This window comes from Xenopus laevis, chromosome 9_10L (assembly GCF_017654675.1).
Source record: "Xenopus laevis strain J_2021 chromosome 9_10L, Xenopus_laevis_v10.1, whole genome shotgun sequence".
In the NCBI taxonomy this organism is placed as follows: Eukaryota; Metazoa; Chordata; class Amphibia; order Anura; family Pipidae; genus Xenopus; species Xenopus laevis.
In genome coordinates this window covers 42,306,846-42,330,403 of record NC_054387.1, presented here as the reverse complement: position 1 = coordinate 42,330,403, position 23,558 = coordinate 42,306,846, and the positions used below count along the sequence as shown (strand labels likewise).

Here is a 23,558-nt window from a genome sequence, read left to right as displayed (position 1 = left end):
CGTATGCAAATTAGGCAACGCTGTCACAACCTCACTTCGCTTGCTGCAGTAATGCTACCGCAACTTCGTCACCGTTCTGCGCCCTGGATGCAACCCTGTAGCGAATTAGCGTTGTCCTGGCAAATCTGCGCCTGGCAAAGTGTTGCGATGTGAGCGAATTCGGCGCTTAGTGAATCTGCCCCCATGTATCTGAAAATGATTAATTCCTGTTTTGTGATTTGGGAGGGGAAGGGGATAATCCAATACTAGTACATATCCCTTTAAGTGTTACTTGCTTTACACAGCTGACTCTCATTGTAGCAGAGGCAGGCATGGCTAAGTGTTAGCAGAACAACCTGCTGGGATTTCAGCACCAGGTAAGAACCCAATTCTCTTATAAAAACGTGTCTGTTTTCTCTGTATGTGCTGAAATCTACAGGCGGTTGTTACATGTATGTAAACAGCCCAGTAAAAAGGCAACAGCTGGGTCTGACATGTATACAAGACTAACGCTAGTAGAACTAATATACTGCTCTGTGACTTATCCAATACAATCTACCCCCGGCCTAGGGAATGCACCACTAGCCCAGAATTCAACAGGCTTTAAATAGGTTTCATTATTTTTGATGGCCCATGCCACACAGGCTGCAGCCTGCTACAAGTGGCTGTTATGGCACTGATCTAGCATATCCAGTACAGACTAACAGACTAAGCCAGGCAGTAAAGGGCAAGTCACAACCTTTACAGCTTGTAGAGCTTCTACTTTCCAAGGGCTGCGCCACACGACTGTCAGTAATTGCAAGGTTCAAATAGGATTTCTTCTTTCTATGGGGCAAACCACAGCGGCTCCAGATTGCTATTGTTTGCAGCTCAGCCTGAATAAGGCCTGCTTTCAAGTTTGTGTATAATGGGCAACCCTGGCAATACCTCTCAGTGATGACTGTGCAGTTATCTACATGTAAATTCCTTTCTTTTTAATGCTGCCTTGCTGCACGCAGGGTTCTGACCTCGTATAAAAAGTATTAAATCTGTTTCATAGTCATTTCCTCGACAGTGCATGTTGATTGAAAAGTGTCTCGGATATAGTTGTTTGTTCACTAGAAAGCCACTGACACACGGTTGGTCTGGTCTCCCTTTAACCCCTTGCCTGCTGATGACTTAGATTCAAAGTTGTTGCAGAATGCCCGAAATGTTTATTAAAGATTTTAAAGAATTGTATTTCAAGTCACGCTGCTTGGTGATAGAGCAGTCGTTGTGAAACATGAACATATTAAAATGCACCTCAGAGTCCCATAACCTGTATAACTCAACCCGCAGCCTTGTGCCTTTATATGGTCACATAACCCCTCAGTGACTTCTAATATCCTTATAATTTACAGTAGGGGGTACATTATCCCTTATAATACATGAGTAATACTCTGAGTTCTCTGTATAACTCAGCCTGCAGCCTTGTGCCTTTATATGGTCACAGAACCCCTCAGGGACTTCTAATATCCTTATAATTTACAGTAGGGGGTACATTCTCCCTTATAATACATCAGTGATACTCCGAGTTCCCTGTATAACTCAACCCGCAGCCTTGTGCCTTTATATGGTCACATAACCCCTCAGTAACTTCTAATATCCTTATAATTTACAGTAGGGGGTACATTATCCCTTATAATACATGAGTAATACTCTGAGTTCCCTGTAAAACTCAGCCTGCAGCCTTGTGCCTTTATATGGTCACAGAACCCTCAGTGACTTCTAATATTCTTATAATTTACAGTAGTGAGTACATTATCCTTATAATACATGTGTGATACTCAGAGTTCCCTGTATATCTCAGCCTGCAGCCTTGTGCCTTTATATGGTCACAGAACCCCTCAATGACTTCTAATATCCTTACAATTTACAGTAGGGGGTACATTATCCCTTATAATACATGAGTGATACTCAGAGTTCCCTGTATAACTCAGCCTGCAGCCTTGTGCATTTATATGGTCTCAGATCTCAGTGACTTCAAATATCCTTATAATTTGCAACAGGGGTTACATTGCAATTTATAAATGTAATAAGTAGGAAGCTGCATGACCTCTTTGACCCGCCGATCTCTTATTACCCCTAGAGAGGCATCAGCCAATCACATTTATTGTCTGGGCAGAGTAACAAAATGTTATGGGGTGGTGGTACAGTCCACGTAAACTGGCTTTTGTGCAAGTTGAATTCATAAATATTGCCCAACAATAGCAGTGCTATTATCCATATATTTTCTGGTTCAATGAGCCTTTGTAACCCAGTGGTGTGTAATTCTCCCACCACTGACCGAGGATGCTGGGAGTTGTAGTTTATATCTAGCAGGACTAACTTGGTGGAGCTTTGCATTTGCTTTAGAAGTATCAAGGCATAGCGCTGCTAAACTGCTATATCCATATGTACCTTTTGTTGGTTCTTTCATGGCTCTTTAATTGCTACACTGACTTACTAATGGTAGTGATGCCTTAATATGTGCAAATATTTCCTGTGTGAGAATTGCAGTGGGTGGACGGCAGATGTACGTGTAACATTTCTAGCGCACGTGTGTTTGCGGAGCATTGGGTTAAGCGAGGAAGGAAAACCTCTCCATTTTGGAACACGTTGTCTCTGGTTTTAAGGGCTCTGGGGCACAACATGATGGAGGGGGCATTGTAAATGGTTTCCCGTTGTACAGGAAAATACATATAGATTTCGACAGGTATGGGAGAGAGCAGTGCCTGTACATCAAGAAAGCACTCAGGCATGGAACGACTTTTGCACCTTGGCGGAGCTCCAGCCTACAATGGAATGCTGCTTCTGAACAGCTACAGCTACTTTTAAAGGGAAACTGTAACTGCTCTAGGAATATAATACATGATAAATTGTGCATGTAGTATATCTGAGAATGTTTCAGCTAACCTCTCGCTGAAGCTTAGGGTACTGGGAATGGTGCTTATTATAAGGGGCTTATTGGTGGTCTGTGATGCACACTCTAACCTGTGGATCTCGGGGCCCCCACAGTTTTATCACATATTGAACTGCACTCATGTTAAAGATGTAACGTCAAACTAACCCTCAGCTAGTTATCTGTAAAGATGTCGGCAAGTTGCCTGGTATATCAATATGCACAATCCATTCCCTTTATGCCTATGGAAAGCAATTATAGACCATGTTGTCAGGCCACACCACACAGAGCTGCCCTAGTAGCATCATGTAGGCAATTATAACATAACAGGACGACTACTGGCTGGTGATAAGGAAGGTTGTTGAGAGAACTGCAGTTTAGGTGAAGCTAGAAGGGTCATTTTTTACCCGCCAGTTGCAGCTTAACAATATCAGAGCTGGGATGAGACACCTCTGTCTTATGTATTAAAATAGTATCGGAATGTGAAAGTTCCACTAGAGGATCCATGGAATTACTGTCATAGTTGTGGTGTTTATACAAATGGCCTATAGATGTCACTGTGCCCAGACTTATACTGTGCATACTTCCTGACAGCGTAAAAGTTACTGTTGTGTAATGGCTGCATGAATCTGCTAAAAAAAGCACTGTTATACTCTACTCATCCTCCGGCTACCCAATAGTCAAGTAGCGCCAGGATTCCTCAGCTTCATTAGGTGCGCTTGTGCATGATTCGGACAGGCGCAATGGTGCCACTATATGGAAGGACCCCGGTAACTTTAATTAATTGTGTTAAAAATGACAACACTTGTATCCACTTTAGCAAGACTGCACTTGTCATTTGGGTTGAATTTACCCCTAGTTTATAAAACCCAAACCACTATTTCTGTGGGGCACCTTGTGAACCATTGCTTTCTCACTCTTAGCTAGACACAACCCAAAAAAGACAGTTGACTACACAGACAGATTGGCCATAGCAATATATTGAATAGACACAACTGACCAGAAGGCTTGCACTTCAGAGGGGTAGGCTGGAGAGGCAGCTGCATATGGAATAATTTTTTTGGGGGGGGGGGTAAACGGTGCTATCCCAAAAAACGACTGCAAAAAAAAAAACAGCACACTTTCACCATCCTTGCTTAAGGTGGCCAGAGACGTAGAGATCTCTTCCCGATATGCCCGCATTGAAGTGGGCCAATTCGGGCTGATTGGAAACGCAGAGATATGGCCGTGATCTGACAAGATTTTTTAACCTTTAACCGACTGTCAGCCAGATATCGATCGGAGAAGCCCGTCGGATGTCCCACACACGGGCCAATAAGCTGCCGTCACGGTCTGTCAGCAGCTTTTATCGGCCCCTGTATGGGGGCCAGGCCCGCCATCAGAAATCGCAGGGCAAAATACGACAAAATTTCCTGGGCCCCCTGGGCTGCGCCAACCGCAAGCCCCACCTACAGGTCCGCCCGCCCCACCCCACAGGTCCGCCCTCCCCACCACACAGTAAAAAAACAAAAAAAAAATTGGTGGCTAGGGTTCCCATATGTTAATAAAAAATAAAAAGATATTGGTGGTCAGGGCCCCCCATAAAAAAACATTTGTGGCCAGGGCCCCCCATTAAAAAATATTGGTGGCTAGGACCCCTTAAACGTCCATGCCTTCCCAAAGTCAGCAGCTCTCAGAAAGATGGGGGGCCCGGCTAATCAAGTAAGTGTGGCGTGGCCGGGCCACCCTTACCCTCGGGCCCCCTACAACTCTCCCCCCTGTCCCCCCCTGATGGCTGCCCTGATGGGGGCCTTAACTCATAAGTTCTTGAAAGTGTGAGAGGGGGAACTAGGGTGGGGGGAGAGGTTGGGTAAAGCGGGTGCTGGGTTGGGCAGTGCTGGACATTGAGGCCTATGATCTCCCATTGTTTGCAAAAAACTTTTCTTTTTTCATTTATTCACCATGTTACTAAAATTCTGGGCCACTTTCCCACCAACTTTATGCAATTATTTTGGCTGATTAGATCTCTCATCAAATCAAAATGGGGGGGGGGGAATTATTTTTTGCTCATGTGACATCTCCATCTGTCAGCGCAGGACAGACCCTCCCCACCAGCAGATAATGTAACGCTTTTCTTTCTTTAATGTTGTCCTAATCCCTTTAGCCGGGATGGTCAAACATCTGGAGCTCAGAATTCACTTTAATAGACATCAAAAAGCATAAATTATGGCGCATGTTTAACAAGAAAACTTGGCAGAGCTGGAATTCTGTCTGGGTTTCCTTAATCAGAGCTCTAAAAAAAAATTCTCCCACTCTTTCTCTCTTCCCCATTCTCTCACTTTAATGCTTCCCTGTTTATTCCAGTTTCTCCTGTCCTCCTTGCCCCCCCCCTTGCTCATATGTTTGCCAGTAGCCCTGGGAGCAATTGTGTGAGCGAGATAAGATCTATCCCTTGCACTATTTATGATCCTGCCATGGTACGAGACAGCTGATTCTGTCATGTTTTCATGCATCGCTCTTTCCTTGGCAAGAGATCAGGTTGGAGCCTCTGTCTCTCCCATTGCACTTATTACAACACTTAACCCATTAGCCGATATAAATGGTGATGTGATGTAAATGGGGCCCCTGGATGCAGTAACGCTCTGCTTGCAACGAAATATGCATTTGCCTGACATACAGGGGGTTTGTGCATGGACCATATTGCATGTTGGAAGATTTCTGGCCCAAGGTTCTTCTAAACTGGAAGCAAAACGTTCTTGCTGGACAATGCTCTCATTTATTTTCATGTCAGGTATTACGAGGTCACTTTGGTCAACTGGTCATGTGTAAGAGAGTTGTATAGTATTAAAGCAGTTCAGGATTTGACACCAAAGGTCTTTTTGTGGTCTCTAGTTGAAATCAATGGGAGTCGTTATAGGGAAGGTTATATGGCAACAAGAGACATTATAGAGAGGTGTACATGGAGCAATAGGAGGAGTTATAGGGAGGGTTATATGGAGCAATAGGAGGAGTTATAGGGAGGGTTATATGGAGCAATAGGAGGAGTTATAGGGAGGGTTATATGGAGCAATAGGAGGAGTTATAGGGAGGGTTATATGGAGCAATAGGAGGAGTTATAGGGAGGGTTATATGGAGCAATAGGAGGAGTTATAGGGAGGATTATATGGAGCAATAGGAGGAGTTATAGGGAGGGTTATATGGAGTAATAGGAGGAGTTATAGGTTGGGTTACATGGAGCAATAGGAGGAGTTATAGGGAGGGTTATATGGAGCAATAAGAGGAATTATAGGGAGGGTTATATTGAGCAATAGGAGGAGTTATAGGGAGGGTTATATGAGCAATAGGAGGAGTTATAAGGAGGGTTATATGGAGCAATAGGAGGAGTTATAGGGAGGGTTATATGGAGCAATAGGAGGAGTTATAGGGAGGGTTATATGAGCAATAGGAGGAGTTATAGGGAGGGTTATATGGAGCAATAGGAGGAGTTATAGGGAGGGTTATATGGAGCAATAGGAGGAGTTATAAGGAGGGTTATATGGAGCAATAGGAGGAGTTATAGGGAGGGTTATATGGAGCAATAGGAGGAGTTATAGGGAGGGTTATATGAGCAATAGGAGGAGTTATAAGGAGGGTTATATGGAGCAATAGGAGGAGTTATAGGGAGGGTTATATGGAGCAATAGGAGGAGTTATAAGGAGGGTTATATGGAGCAATAGGAGATGTTATAAGGAGGGTTATATGGAGCAAGAGGAGAAGTTACAGGGAGGGTTATATTGAGAACAATATAAAAATAATCATTTCAAGTGTAGGGGTATTTATTTTCTTTAGACTCAGTCACTCTGTCTTTTCTCTTTCCCTTCAGTGAAGGTTCATTGGGGCTGAAGGTACTTAGTCCTCATTAGAAAATACATACACAATTTACTGCAGCTCTAAACAGTATATTAAACCTAATCTCAGTTGTCATTCTTATTAACCTTTTCCTCGTAGCACATATGTTATGCACCACTTCACTGAGCTTATACACTATGCGACTGGTCAGTACAAAAGAAGAGGTTGTACTGTAATGAATTCCATCTGTGTATATCCTAGCGGAGCCAGATACTGAGCGCATGAGTGTCTGAGGTCTGCTCATAGGTGGGCGTACTTATTCTACAAATATAGTTTTAATACTTTGTGATATTTTCATTTAGTCAACATATGATTAAGCACGAATGGGCAGCTTCAATGCAAAAGAGTGGAGGGCCCCAAGTACAAGGCTGTAGTTTGAGGCCAACCTCCATGATCTGACCCATCAGGCTTGAGCCTTTAGAGTCCTAAACACCTGTGGGTGACTCCACAATGGATTGTGCCACCTCTGCACAATAACAGTCTTATTCCAAAACAAAAAAATAGAAATGAACCGAATCAATAACTTTTTTTGATCTGTCCAAATAAAGAGCCAAATTTGTGACTTATTTTGACATACAGTATTATCATTTAACTGCAGTTACTGCACCATCAACTGCTGACTCCACTTCTCCAATCACATCACATTGAGGGTTAGGATTCCGTTCCACTAAAAAAAAAGGTTTCGATGAATAAAAAAAATGCCAGGATTTGGTCAAAACCTGGATTTAGAGCAAGGCTATTATTGATTGGTATATATGTGTGCATATTCCCTTAAATGGAAACTATCACCTGGATAAAAAAGTCCAAAAAAAGTTCTTTTTCAATTATTTTTAAAAATATATACCACCTTTTTTGTTAGTAAAAAATAGTAAGTAATAGTTGCTTTTCAATATTACCAATAGCTGTTTATCAGGCCGAGTTCTTTGGAGACAGGTATGGGACCTGTTATCCAGAATGCTCGGGACCTGGGGTTGTCTGGATTATGGATCCTTCCCAAATTTGGGTCTTCATATACATGCATGTCTACTAGAAATTCATGTAAACATTAAATAAACCCAATAGGCTGGTTTTGTTTACAATAAGGATTAATGATATCTTAGTTTGAATTATGTACAAGATACTGTTTTATTACAGAGAAAAAGAAAATACATTTGGATTATTTGATTATAATGGAGTCTATGGGAGATGGCCTTTCCATAATTTGGAGCTTTCTGGATAACGGGTTTCCTATAATCATATGCTTTGATATCTCCTCTAGTTTTCTTGTGTAAACCATTCATGCTCTCAGCCGTAGTGATGGGCGCATAAATTCGCCTGGCACGAATTCCAGCATTTCGGTGCCGGCGAATAAATTCGCGAATTTCCCGCCAAAATTCGGCGGTGAAAGTTTTCCAGCATCAATTTACGTTTTTTTCTGTGAAAACGTTCGAATTGCTCTATTTTTTCCCAGAAAAGGTTCGAATTGCTCGATTTTATAGTTAAAACATTCGATATTGCTTGATTTTTTTTGTGAAAACGTTTGAATTGCTCTATTTTTTCCTGATAACGTTAGAATTTCACGATTTTTTCGTGAAAACGTTAAAATTTCAAAATTTTTTAGTGAACTTTCTGATTTCAGAATTTTTCGCTGAAGCGAAACAGGAGAGATTCGCCCATCACTACTCAGCTGTGATATAAGAGAGCAAAGGAAATTCAGGCCATAGAAAAAGAGAGAGAATTACACTGGGGCAAAGTGGAGAAGCTTGTATCTTTCAGGAAATATGTAAGTATTGGGATTGCTTTGATATATAGTGAATAAAGTATAATATAAGGATATTATAAGTTACCGAGGAGTTTCATGACCATATAAAAGTACAAGGCCGAAGGCCTGTTTTTATACAGGTCATGGATCTCCGAGGTAACGTCTAATATCCTCATATTTTACAACAGGGGGTACTTTATTTATTATAATACACAATTTTCAGTGAGTCATGTGACAGAAATGACATCGGAACTCACCATTTATAACTGATGACATCAGAACTCACCGTTTTTATCATATATAGTGAATAAAGTACCCCTCTTGTAAAATACAAGGATATTATAAGTTACCGAGGAGATTTATGACCATATAAAAACACGAGGCCGAAGGACCTCCGAGGTGACTTCTAATATCCTCATATTTTGCAACTAGGGATACTTTTTTTATTATAATACACACGTTTCAGTGAGTCATGTGACAGAACTGACATCAGAACTCACCGTTTATAAGGATATAATTTACAGGATATTCATAGCTTTTGTGTATTATATAATTATCTATCTATCTATCTATCTATCTATCTATCTATCTATCTATCTATCTATCTATCTATCTATCTATCTATCTATATATCTTTCAAGTAATTGCCTGTTAGGTGGTTGCTTCCCATCATCAGGGACACTGGGATAGGTCTATGCATGATTCAGGTTCCTAATGCCCGCGGCAGAAATCTAAAAGTTTTACCTCTAGCCGACCACTTAAACCAACAAAATTCTTACTTTGCTGAAAATTGCTGAAGTTAGTTGTTTGCTGAAATAGCAGTGCCTGCCAAAATTAGCCGGTGATCCCAGCACCCTCCTGCCCCTCAATCAGATGCTGGCAAACTCTCTTACTGATTCTTACCAACCACGAAAATAAACCTGATGAATCAGAACGAGATTTGGCCTCTCTCGTTTATGATGCTTTATGTGTTTTATCCCTTCTTATGTTGTTTTTATAAACCTGCAAAGGGTTAGGCTAAGGCCACACTAGGCGATAGCGCCGCGATTTGACTCGCCGCGACTTTTCGCCGCGACTTTTAAGCCGCAATCGCTGGGGAAACTTTTGCGCTGGCGTCTATGGGGAATCGCGAGCGTAAAAACACACGCGGCGATCTTTTTTCTATTGTCGCTCGAAATCGCCTAGTGAGGCAATTTCGAGCGACAGTAGAGAAAAGATCGCCGCGTGTGTTTTTACGCTGGTGATTTTTCGCGATTCCCCATAGACGCCAGCGCAAAAGTTTCCCCAGCGATTGCGGCTTAAAAGTCGCGGCGAAAAGTCGCCGCGAGTCAAATCGCGGCGCTATCGCCTAGTGTGGCCTTAGCCTTAGATTGCAAGCTTGTTTTTCTAAGAAAAAAAATCCACATGGTGCTGGAAAGTGGAAAGTAAGAATGATTTGAGTCTTACTGACCCTTACCTAATTATGTCCCTCTCTCTTGCCTTTCTTGCTTCTTCTGGCCTCCCTGTAGAGGTATTTTCTTTCCCACTGTGAGTATTCAGGACACTTTCAGTGAAGACAGGTGGGGGCCAGTCCCTGGTATGGTGCCCTCATGATTTCTGATGGTATTGGTCTTAGCTCCCCTCATTCTAATTATTGTATATAAACTATTAGGGATGCACCGAATCCAGGATTCGGCCAGTATTCTGCCTTTTTCAGCAGGATTCGGCCGAATCCTTCTGCCTGGCCGAACAGAATCCTAATTTGCATATGCAAATTAGGGGAGCGGAGGGAAATCGCGTGACTTTTTGACACAAAACAGAGAAGTAAAAAATGTTTTCCCCTTACCACCATTCGGCCGAATCTTTTGCAAAGGATTCGGGGGTTCGGCCGTATCCAAAATAGTGGATTCGGTGCATGCCTATAAACTTTGATTAAAATGGAGTCTATGGTCCTCCTTTAATTCAAAGCTTTCTGGATATTTGAATACCTGTAATGGATTTTTGAATACCTGTACATCAATCACAGACCTCCAGATCTCCAATCACAGATGGTTGAGGTCTCAGTTTAGGTCCTTAAAAGTAGAGTCTACAAACCTTCCTCTTATACATCTGCTGCATAACCCAATGAGATTTTTTTTTCTTGTATAGTGTATAACTTTTAACAGGGTAATCCCCTCCTAATGGGAATGGTCTATTGCTGAGAATTTTAGAATTTGGCTTCTGTTGCATTCTTTGTTTTCACCTTCTCCCTGTTTTCTGATGGGTTATATTAAATAGGAGTATGAGCTCTGTCTAAACAATCCCCTTCCACTGTTGTACCTGTTTTAGTTCATTTAGCACAAGGAACAACAAAAACTATAAATCTTTTTGTAATTTGTGTCCTAATAATACTCAGCTCAAGCCCTATTCGCTCTTATTTTGAGCCAGGGGAGTATACTGCTCCTTTAAAATAAAATGCTTTCTATTGGACTTTTTTAAAGGAACAATTTTATCCTTCTCCAAAAAAGAAGGGCAAGTAGGGAAGAAAGAGTATTTTTTACTTCCTTGTTTGTGTGACGAAAAGTCACATGATTTTAAGGATTTGGTTCGGCCAGACACATGGATTTGAGTGAATAAAGGCCGAATCATTTCCAAATACCCAACTGAATCCTGTATTCGGTGCATCCCTAGTTTTCTGGTATTTCCATTACCTGGCTTTGAAATAATTTCTGAATATTACAGCAGCTATAACTGAAATTTATATTTGCTGGGCACAGGTAAGTGGGTGCAATGCTTTCCTTCAAAAACTGTAGAAGGGCCACATGTTGGGCCTCCATGACTGTATAATAAGTACATATGTGATTTCTAAAAAGAGCAACCAATAAACAAATTCTTTGACATCAATCTTGATATAAAGATCCAGTCTTGGAATTTTCAGGACTTTACTTTTTTACCCTCTCCAATACCATTGCCCAGGGCCCGCTCTCCTTTATTTGGGCTCTGCAGATGACAGTTAGTTGACTGGTGGGAAAGGGTTAAGGGCTGAGTTTGAAGAAGCCAAGTGAGTTTGCTAATTACAAGCAAATGACGGCTTGTTTGTGTCCACCGAGATGTTTTGACTTTTCCAGGCACTTAGTGAGGTATCTGCAGAGTCAACAGTCTGAAGGGGCAGTGGGGGCTGACCGCAAGTCACCCTGTCTATCGGACAGACCCCCTCGGGCTGTGGCCAGCGCTCCCTCTCCCCACTAATTAAAAAACAACAATGTACCCACTTGACTTTTGCAAGTGTTTTTGTTTTATTCCCAAAAGCTAATTTACTCTTCCCGGAGAAATTGGCTCGAAATAGGGAGCGGTCTGTCTGTCACACTTTGGCAGGGTATCTATCATCTCTGATGGGCGTCTGCCATAACCAAATGAGACAAATGATGATTTTTTTTTTGTATAATGTATAGCTTGTCTAAAAATAGGTGAAGCACTTTTATTAATAGGGTGACCCCTATCCCTAATGGGAATGGTCTATTTGCAACCAAAATCATATTTTTCATGAGTGGCGACAATTTCGCCATATGTTTTGTCTTTTATGCTCAAGAGAAAATAAAACCTGAGAAAAAACTGGCCATTTACTGCAATGCGTTTCGTGTGACCGATTCATTTAGCATTTCGTGAATTTACCTGTGATTTTGCAACATGTGCAGTAAAATGAATCAAGGCCCATCCAGGAGACTTTAATATATACACTATACTCCAAAAACAGACCCCCAGTGATAGGTGCTCGTTCTTTTTATAGCTACATAATACTCCCTTGAGTGTAACATTTGTTGTCATTTACTGGGCTGTCCTGATAGAAGCCAAAGGGTAGGTACCCTCCAAGGGTAGGTTGTCTGCTTTTAGACCCTTTCCAGTAAAAGGACCCACTCTGAGGTCTCCGAGTTTAGCTACAGCCTTGCACTGCAGAGCCTAGCTGAAAGGGCTAAAGAAATACCAGCGGCCATTCCACAGGCAGTCAAGCAAGTTCCCTTTCCTTGTGCAGTGGAAAAAGTGGTTAACGGGAAGTTACATGTTGTTGTATTATGCTGTCACATGCTTAGCGTTGTAGGCAAAGGGTTAAAATCCGCATAAAGGGTAAGGGGAGGACAGGCTCCTTGTTTATGTGGCACATACTATTTGTACCACAAACATGTCTGTCGGGCCTTTGAAAATCCAGAAATTGCAGAACTTTCATCTCGTCTTGTCATGAGGAGCATTGAAAACAGATCCCATGTGCGAGTTTTGCTTCATAGAGACCAGTCTGGGCCGGCGCAGTGCAGTCTCCTGCTATAAACGTGGCAGATGTTTCTCTCCCACACTCTATATCAGCCCAGCTCCCCCTCCAAATTATCATCCCCAGTGCTGGGCTCACCATAGAGTGGTAACATCTTCAGCAGCACACAACACAACAGCACAACAAGTGGGTGCAACAGAATAACTCACCACAGCTCTTAAGTGTGGTCTTCTTCAGGTTTATATAGTAGCAATGCTCTGCCTTATGGGAGCGCCACCCTTATGTCCTCCATTGTGTCCTCCATTGTGTCATACTGTACAAAGAGTTACCCAGGGCAAAAGACCAGGCGGTCATATTAGGCTCCATCATTTCTAAAAGAAGCCCAGTTTGTGTGTCTATGTATACACCTCTATATGTATATCTGTGTGTACAGATATTGTAAGTATGGTTTCCCTACCACCAGAGTATATCCTCTTATTGGTAAAAGGGCAGGAGGATTTGCCAGTAGGGGCCTTGATGGACTTTATGTAAGAAACAATCAAGGATCTCCTTCTCCCATAAGATATTTAAAGGGGTTAGTGCAGGCAGTATTCATTTTGTACATTTGTTTTGATGGTTTTTGATTTGTCTAGGTTTTTGTTCAGCAGCTCTCCAGTTTGTCCTATCAGTCAGGCAGTGATTAAAGAGGAACTATCGCGAAAATGTAAATTTTATAAAAGCTTCAGACATACTGAAATAAGAAACTGTGTAAATGCATTCAATTAAATATTCTGCTTCATTATTGAAATAATCAAGTTCATAGTCACTATCTTCCTCTCTCAGCATCTGTTTCTCTTCATCCTCTTTTCATGCAGACGTTGGGTGTCAGATAATCATTGACAGTTAGATCCAATATATCTTATAGCGGGGCTTCCTTTCCTAGCAGATGAATTAGAGCTCACTCAACTAACTGATTCCAGTACAAACAAAATCTAACAAAATCACTGTCTTCTGCACAAATCCTGCATGTAGAGAGACATGATGTCTGGTGACTTTAATAGAGTGAGTTCTGATACATTTTCTAGGCCAGTGATCCCCAACCAGTACCTTGTGAGCAACATGTTGCTCTCCAACCCCTTGGATATTGCTCCCAGTGGCCTTAAAGAAGGTGCTTATTTTTGAATTCCAGGCTTGGAGGCAAGTTTTGGTTGCTTAAAAACCAGATGTACTGCCAAACAGACCCACCTGTAGGCTGCCAGTCCACATAGGGGCTACCAATAGCCAATCACAACCCTTATTTGGCACCACCCAGGAACATTTTTTGTTCTTGTGTTGCTCCCCAACTCTTTTTAAATCTCAATGTTGCTCACGGGTGAAAAAGGTTGGGGACCCCTGTTCTAGGCAAAAGGAGCCCCCCTATAAGATATATTGGATCTAACTGTCCATGAATATCTGACACCCAACTGCTGCATGAAGAGAGAATGAGGAGAAACAGATGCTGAGAGAGGGATAGTGAAGATAAACTTGAGTATTGCAGAAACAGTACAGAATTTTTAATTGATTGTAGTTACAAAGTTTCTTATTTCAGTATCAGGAAGCTTATATTAAATTTTCCCCTTTAAAATAAGAGACCAATAAGAAACCAGTAAATGCATCGGGGAGGGCATGAACAGAAAGATAAAAGAGAAGCAAGGGGTTAATCGCTAACCCCAGACCCTGGATCATTGCTCCTCTTTGCTGGGGTACTATATGCATACATACTTATATTATAATTTATATATATATATATATATATATATATATATATATATATATATATATATATATATATATATATATATAGTATATTTTTTTCCACTTACATGCAATATGTTTGCTCATCGTGGAAGGGGAAGCTCTTATGTAAACAGGCTTTCTCTTATTTTACTGGGCTTCCCGCATAAACATTCACAGTATTTTTCCCCTGTAGTACAGATTGAGCAACAATAATGACACCAGGGGAACCTTGTCGTTATCTGATGTGATAACTAAGTGATCATACTCTCTATTGGAATATAACCCGTGGAAAGTAATGTAATTATTGGAGAGTGCCATTGCTCTACTTGTTCTGTATGTACAGTATATTACTCTGCTTGCCTTCTCTTCGGACAGTGTTCATCTCTGCTTACTTATTCTATATAAATCTGTTACTACTAATCTCTATGTACTACTTGCTTTGCTGCAGTGTGTGTAATGTATAAGCTCAGATACAGTACATATTCTATATCTATGAATGGCTTTAGCTCAGTTGTATAATTGCCTCCTCCTAGTGTACATACCAGTTGCCTTGCCCAACCCCTGGCTAGTGAAAATCTGTAGTTTATGCTTTCTGTATGTAACATTCACACACAAAAAAAAAATCCAAAATTTGCCAATAACTGTTGTGCTGCATCACCCCTACTGGAAATGGAAAAAAGCATTTCAACATACATGTGTGATATACTGCAATGTTGGGGTGTGGAAAATGGTAACGCTTGCATCAAAAAGTAGTTTAGTTCTCCTTTATTGCCTCCTCATTAAATACTCTGTCCATCCTAAAATTAAAGCCAGACAGAGGTTGTTCTTGGCCTCTGGAAAAGCGCAGGCCAACGATCAGCCCCAGCACTGCCATTAGCTTTCTTCTTTGCTTGCACCCAGAACCCATGCGTCAGCCCAGCTGCAGGTGCACACAGTGGATATTGGAGAGTAACTGCATACTCCTGTGGCATTAGCCTAATCCAACTCTTCCATTATATTTTGCTCTCTCTGTGCCAAGGATGTTGTATATTAGGTTCTCCAGTTTTTGAGCTGCAGTTCCTTGGATTCTGAGCATTGCAGTAAATCAACACCACCACTTAGGACACTTATTGGACATTTATCAGTATGGTAAAGTAAAATGTGTAATTGCTAGTAGGGATGCACCGAATCCACTATTTTGGATTCGACCGAACCCCCGGATCCTTCGTGAAGGATTCGGCCGAATACCGAACCGAATACTAATTTGCATAAGCAAATTAGGGGTGGGAAGGGGAAAACATTTTTTACTTCCTTGTTTTGTGACAAAAAGTCACGCGATTTGCATATGCAAATTAGGATTCAGATTCAGTTCGGCTGGGCAGAAGGATTCTTCAGAAACCGAATCCTGCTGAAAAAGGCCGAATCCTGGCCGAAACCCAAACCGAATCCTGGATTCGGTGCATCCCTAATTGCTAGAACCTTTCCTATAATGAACCTCACTGAATAAATGAGGAATTGTTGTAACCATTCCAACACCTTTGGTGGCACAGCATTTCAGACAGGTGTCTGGGCAGTGCCAGTTTTGGCTTTTATACCATCTTAGAAAGCAGAGCCTGGCTGAACCTTCTCCCCAGTTACTACTGTTGTAGACCTGAGTGTTTGTGGGGTCACCAGAATACATAATGCTATGAGGCTTAAACTTACTATTTGGAAATAGAAGTGTGGCTCATAAAGCAACTGTGGGAACACCCACAACCTTCCCTTTGGCCACCATCAGAAATCATAGGGCTCATAGTTATTAGACCCCCTAAATGATCAGCCCATTTGTTACCTGGGAGGAGGACACTGCCAAGTACACTCATGACCATGTCCCTGATCCACCCCAGACATGTTTCATAATGTCCATGATCCAACCAAATCCCATCCACTATCCTACAAGCTGAACCCTCTTTGAGACTTGCAAATTACACTTTTACATGTCTTGGGGGCTACCTCTGCAATAAGGCCCCTGACTACAGTACCCCCTGATGGCAGCCCTGCCCGTACCTGAGCCAACCCTTCAAAAACCCTTTTTAAGTGAGGGTCTGTTGAACTTTGGAGCTTGAGGAATGGTCGAAGTATGTACCATGTTATCCCAAGTGCAATTCACTTAATTGTAACTAATGAAATCTGCCTGCAATAGCATTTATCTCACTATTTATGTATGCCTACTGTATATGTTTGTATACAAAACCACTATATATATCTATCTATCTATATCTATCTATATCTATCTATCTAGATATATATATATATAAAACACAGACAATCTGAGAGGACCAGGGGAGACACCCATGAACATATGGAGACACAAGTGTTGAGATGTTTGAAGCTTAGCAGAAAGTTTAGCAGAAAAGTTGACTTTGAAATAACTGGAAGTCATGATAACAATTTTACAAGGGGAGAAGTGGGTTCTCTTTTGAAGAGCGAGCAGCGTTTCTGTATAGATCAAGGACAATGTCCTGTTGAGAAATGACATAGCCATCCCAGTGAGCTTGTTGCTGAACAAATAAATGTACAGTACGAGTTGTAGTGATTGCTTTACACAATTGTTCTCAGAGATTTCTCTGGCTTTGTTTCTTTTCTAACTCATCCGTTCATTTGTAGCTCAGAACAAAGTTGAAAGATTAACATTTGATTGACAGACCCGTTTGTTCAGACTTTGAGTCTCAAGATATTTAGTTCTTTCTTAAAGTAATGAAAGCATGTCATCTTTTTTTCTGCTGCCATCATTGTTACAGTTGACAACTGGCAAGCGCAATTACAACACGCCATAGAAACAAAGTCCTTTTAAAAACTAGCGCTTATAAGGAAAGGAAGAATTGTAGAGTTCAAATACACACACACACTATATCTGATGTGCCTTTCTGTGCTCCATGACTTCAGGATAGCTCAATGGTAGAGACCTTCAGTGGGTCTGGTACCTGAGGGTATCTGTGGAATACCTGCAAAGCAGTTGGGTTTCACCCGATTCACCAACCAGGTGGGCAATCCTAGACCTCCTCCCACCCTCACCAATCTATAATTATTTTTTCCTTTACCTGGTTGATCCACCTCCGGAGTGACATCACTTATGGTCTCATGGGTCCCTGGGTTTGGTGATGACTAAACCCTTGCAGGAACAGGTCAGGTAGCGAGTTTGGCACAAGTTGCTTTTTAGATGCTAAATGTGCAGACTTTTCTTTAGGTGGATAGTGTGGGTACAGGCATAGGACCTGTTATCCAGAATGCTTGGGACCTGGGGTTTTCTGGATAATTTATCTTTCTGTAATTTGGATCTTCATACCTTAAGTCTACTAGAAAATCATGTAAACACTAAATAACCCCAATAGGCTGGGTTGTGGCTACAGTGGATCTACAGCAGCTCTTTGTGAGCTAAATTCATAGGAAACATGTTTCCCCCACTGGAGGTGGTGACTAATAGACCCTGTACTCTGATTGGGTCAAACAATACTGTCTTGGACAAAAAATGCTCTTATGGAGGGCTATGGCGCCCACATTGGGCATCATTTGGGGGGGGGGGGGGAGGTTGAACTTGAAGCTCTCTTGTTTTTTTTTTTTATCCAAATTGACTATCTTTGTTCTCTAGATTAATGCAAATAGACCTTTTGTCTTTTGAACCCAACATCTGGTCACTATGGATAGGTTTGGCCCAATATATGGTCTAATAAGATGCAAAATCAATATGGAGGATCCAAGTTGTCAGTGGAAATTGGACTGTGTATGACCAGCTTAAAAAAAAGTATAATATTTGTGGCTTTTGAATGATTTATCTTTTTATTCAGCAGCTCTCTAGTCTAGAATTCAGCAGCTATCTGGTTACTACTAAATTACCCTAATAATCAGGCAGTGGTTTGAATGAGAGACTGGAATATGAATAGGAGAGGGTCTGATATAAACATAAGTAAAAATAAACGTGTAGCCTCGCAGAGGACCAGTGGACATGGCATCTAAAATAGTCAAGATTATTTCTCTGTTTATCAGTTTAAAAAAATGCCTTACCAGAAAAGAAAATGTAGATATTCAAATCTGTGACCATCTTCCCCTTTTCTCATGTTTTGGGAAGTTGCACAGATTCTCAGATGCAGATAACTTCCCCTTTAGCGGGGTTTAAGGATGGATACAAGCGATGAGGTTCGGAATGAGGCATCGCTATGAAGAACCTTCTGCAAAAATTAACTTTGGGCACACGCTAAATGCCTTCTGGTAGGCTTGCAATGTATGGTATATACTATATCATAGTATAGTCATACTATATCTAGTTGAAGTTTAAGCATGGTTTAATTGATTCCCAAGAGGGAACCAAGGCTTCCATTGCCAATGTAATAAGAAACCTTATCTATAGAGTATACAGTAGACTCTATGGACAATGTTTGACAATGTTTCTATGGATCCGCTATTTGGCTGTAGAAACAAACCTAAATATTGCAGGGTTCCTGGTTCCATTTGCTGGTTTAAGCAGGCGGTTTAGGTCTAGGAAGTGTGGCAGGTGACGTATAAAAGATGCTTTCTAGATATTCTCCAGTTCTGCTTCATACTGAGGAATGAAAGCAGACACTGAGAAATATGAAGAAACCTAAGCCTAGTACACCTACTGCCATTTGTGCTCAACCTGGAAGGAGATTAACACAGGAACCACAGTTTTGTGCAGAAAGTCTAAAAATAGGTAAATAGCCTAAATCTAAATGAGTGGAAATGCTAAAAAATTGTCTTTTTAAAGGGATATAAAACCAACTGCTTGGCCCCTGCCGTATTCTTATGTTTGTCAAATGCACTACCTCTGTATGTTCAAATATTCTACTTCCCACACTTCTTTCCAATATCTATCTTATGTAATAAGATCTTTCTAAACTATTATTCCTTTTATGCATCTTATCTGCCTTCCTATTCCTTTACTTTTATTTCAACCCATGATTGCCTTTGGAACAAAGAAGGTGCCTATTTCCATTTTTGGAAATAATTAGCTTCCAACATTGGCCATGACCTGCTTTCCCTTTAAGCTTCATTTTAACATCTACAAAATGCCCTATGAATATTAATGGGTCAACCTAACAGTGTAACATATTCCGTAAACAGAACCCAGTTGGGTAATGCATTGTTCCTCCCATTCCCAAGGACCCTGTATCATGTAGACGCTGACAAATACGGGGTCTTATCCAATCAGAAGCAGAGCCCAATCTGTATAAACATGCTGTAATTTGCAAGGTTAAATGCAAAACAAGCTTTTCTGAACACACTGAAAAAAATAAGTTATTTTTGCACTAAGCTATTTTTAGGGGGGGAAAATGCTGAGTGGCGGCGTTTTACCACAAGCCCAGCTGTGTTTTCCCCCTGGGATCCAGTGGCAAGCCCTCCTTTTCTACCCATCGTGACCCCCTGCCCCTATATCCTGCAGGTCAGCTGGGAACATTTGAAAGGGAGAAATGTATTTTTATTGTTGTTTTTATTATTCCTCTAAGCTGACAGTTGGAATTGGCAACTGTTAAAAATAAGTAAAAAAAAATGATGGTATGTTCCTTTCCAATTGAATCTCACCCCACATACCCTCGCAAAGGAGAGAGATGAAACATTTCCACTTGAGAGAAATTTCGCAATTCCTAGGTTGCTCCCATTTCTCTCCTTAAGGAACTGGTTACCTCTTATGACCTAGTCCTGCCTGGAAACCTACTCAAGGGTTGCACCAACTTGAATATACTCATCCATAGGAACACCTACACCAGCTTCCTAAAGAAACTGACATAGAATAACTACCTTAAAGTGACACACTTGGTGCATTTATCTCAGGGAACATTGTAGAAAAGTACATGTATATGTCTTGCAGGTAAATCCCGGACAGCTGGAAGGCAAGGTTAAAAAAAATGGAATCTGGTGCACTGGTAAATTGTGGCCGTTGTACTGCTAACTGCACCTTCTAGCTCACAGTCTCTTAAAAGAGACTTGGAGCTCACAAGTAGGGTTTTCTGTATTTCCTATTAATAACATTGGCATCATTTTTACCGGCCAGGCCAGTAAAACACTGGCCAGGTGGCAACCCTACTCACAAGCCGTACTGTAAGACCAGGTAATTTGTGATAATCTTAGTTTAGCGAGCATTCAATTGCAATTAACCTGCAGTGGTGCTTGGTGGCAAAATCTTTCAAGAACTTGGCAGTTCCCATGCTCCACAAAGAGGAACAACTGCTCATTGCCATGGGAAGCTGATCTTCGTGACCACAGCTTGAAGGTTCATTCACCCTGGGGATTTTGCCATGGTCGATAAAACTGGGAACATAGAAAAATAACCAGGCATTCATGAAATACCACGAGTATGGGCTTAACACGTTTCATGCTTCTATTGCACTTAATCATAGGTTCACTGTTAGTAAAACCACCTGCAAAGATCTGCTTCTGAGATGTCTAGCCCACCACTAATACTGCCTACCCTCAAAAGGCATCTTGTTGGATAGTGGGTCTGATTCCATATCTGCACTGAGCAGTAGTGTAATATCACAAGTGACAAACAAAGCCATCCTTTATGATGTTCTCCTAAGACCTACAGAGGACTGTATTTGCTTTTGTGGTTGTTAGGAATCTCACAGTTGCTCAGCTGCAGCAAGACGGCATGTTTGGAGACCCCATATCTTGGGACCCAGTCCAGAAGCATCTCTGTGTTTTTTTTTTTGGTTTATCCCTGATGGTTCCTGAAGCCAGCAGGGTATGATGATAGCATGTACGTTGAGTCACATCATGACCACTATCCCAGAATACACCCCTTGGCCATGGTGGAGTGATATAAGCACAAGACATGAGCACTCTTGCAGGTTTCCAGTGGAACAAATGATGTGGTGGTGATGGGAGGGGGTCAGGCAACTAATCTGAGCTTTGGTCCTGTGACCTGCTTACCTCATCCTAATGGTTTTTTTTTTACTATTATCTGGTCACTTTCCACTGCTGGCACACACAGAAACAGTGTCTTTAATGTGGTCTGGTGGTTTAGGATGGTCTCAATTATTAAGGGAGATCTAAGGCTAAAGAATCCCATAGTACATCCTGCTTTTGCTTTACAGCTCTTGATTTATTCTCACTGAAAAGCCCTTTCCGTGCTGCCAGAGGTAGAACCAAGGCACTGCTGGCCATCCTGTCCCACCAAGGGGAAGTTAAGGACAACACCTGTTTTTAAACAAGCTGCACGCCACGTTTTGCCCCAGAGCATGACGGTTAACTCCTTAGGTATGCAGGACAGATTAGCGATATTTATGACATTCCTTAGACAAATAAATACATGCGAAGACTCTAGCTAAGAAAACAAGGATATAGAAAGCAGAAAATACAGATTTAGGCTGTTTTAAACATGTAGGTGCCCTTTTTTACATGAGGACAAAAGACCTAAAAATACCCTAGCTGCCTTTAAGGCACAACTTATGCACTTTTAGTTTCTATCACTTGCAAATGTATTGGACCAAAACAAGTGATCCTGATCCTTTCTTTATTCTCTTCGCTGTGCTTTCTCTATTGAAAGCTTTATGTGCAGTAACCCAAAGCAACCAATCAGAAACTTGCTTCCGTTGTGGTATCTGCCTTAGAATGATCAAAGCTGGTTGATTGCTCTGATTATCATTTGGGTCAATACTGCTGCGGTTCTCATTTGGGTTAATATGGAGAAAACAGGGCTCAATTATGAATACAGTGCATTAGTTAATCATATATATATGCCTTACCATTTAAACAAAACAGGGATTGTTTGTCCATATATTGCAATATATTTAAACTGGCCAACTACGTCAGTCATCCCATATCTGGCCAGTCCTACACTCAATTTTCATCTCATTCATTAAGAATTCAATTGCTTAATTATACATTTTACAAAGGGACTAAGTTTTACCTGCAACTTACTTGTTGCTTTCAAAGTAAAACTCCCAGATGAAAATTGAGCATAGGACTGGCCAGATATGGGATGACTTTGATGTAGTTGGCCAGCTTAAATATATTGCAATATATGGACAATCAATCCCTGTGTTGTTTAAAGGGTAAGGCATTTTTTAGTAGCAGTATGCACAAAATGTCGCTGTCTTAAATATATTGATAATGGGTTGAGTGCAGAGGACTTCTTGTATTTTATATATATCTATATAGTTGCCTTAGTTTAGTTAAAAAGCCCGGAATATTTCTCTTCCTCACTTCACAGTTGGCACTCGGCTAGTTCTAATTATACATGGTAGCATAAAGTACATTTCATTCAGCATCTGGCTAGCACATGTATATTATATAATTATATGATATAAAATGAGGTGCTGCTAAATGACTCTCCCTAATTATGTTACCAGATACTTTACCTCTCCCTAGAACTCTGTGCTGCACAGTTAGTAGAGCACATTGCATAATATGTGTGTGTGTGTTTAATATATAAAGTATATTATGTAACAAAGGCCTAAATAACCCTGTACATAAATCCTGATCAAATTTACTTAGTGATGTCATCAGTAAGTGGCTGTGCTTGGTGATCTCACTTGTCATGCATTCTAAGACAATGGGGCTCATTTATAAACACTGGGCAAATTTGCACCTGGGCAGTAACCCATAGCAACCAATCAGTGATTAGATTTTTCCAGCCAGCTACAAGGAGAACAATGAAAGCAAACATCTGATTGGTTGCTGTGGGAAACTGCCCAGGTGCAAATTTGCCCAGTGTTTATAAATGAACATCATTGTTGGGTATCATAAGAAATAATGCCCCCCCTGCTGTGTGCAATCAGACCGACATACCCCAAGTAGTCTGTCCATCTTCTAGCATGTGTAAGATGTCACATTTCTCCCATGGTGACAATATATTGAATATATTTGTTTATTTCCCTGTGATATCGGCCTGCGAGGTGCTGCTTGGATAATGTTTATGAATACAATACCCCCACCCCTGCACTCCTCACATCCTCAATTCTTTCTCGGGCAATCACATGAATAGAAACCACAGCAAGCCATTGCCTGTTCTTGCTCAAGTATTTTTGTCCCTTTAAGCATATATATATATATAAATATTTTATATATATATATAAATATGCTTCCCCCTTCCAAGCATCCCAGTTACCGGGCAGCTCTCTGCTACT

At 41.2% G+C, this 23,558-nt stretch overlaps 1 long non-coding RNA gene across 1 annotated transcript in view; it reads left to right on the top strand.

Moving 5' to 3' along the window:
• The first annotated feature begins 225 nt into the window (after window positions 1–225).
• Window positions 226–23,558, top strand: part of LOC108701058 — a 170,702-nt gene continuing 147,369 nt past the window's right edge. Inside the window, exon 1 of the long non-coding RNA XR_005964103.1 lies at window positions 226–356. This is a non-coding gene — a long non-coding RNA (uncharacterized LOC108701058). The remainder of the gene's footprint in view (window positions 357–23,558) is intronic.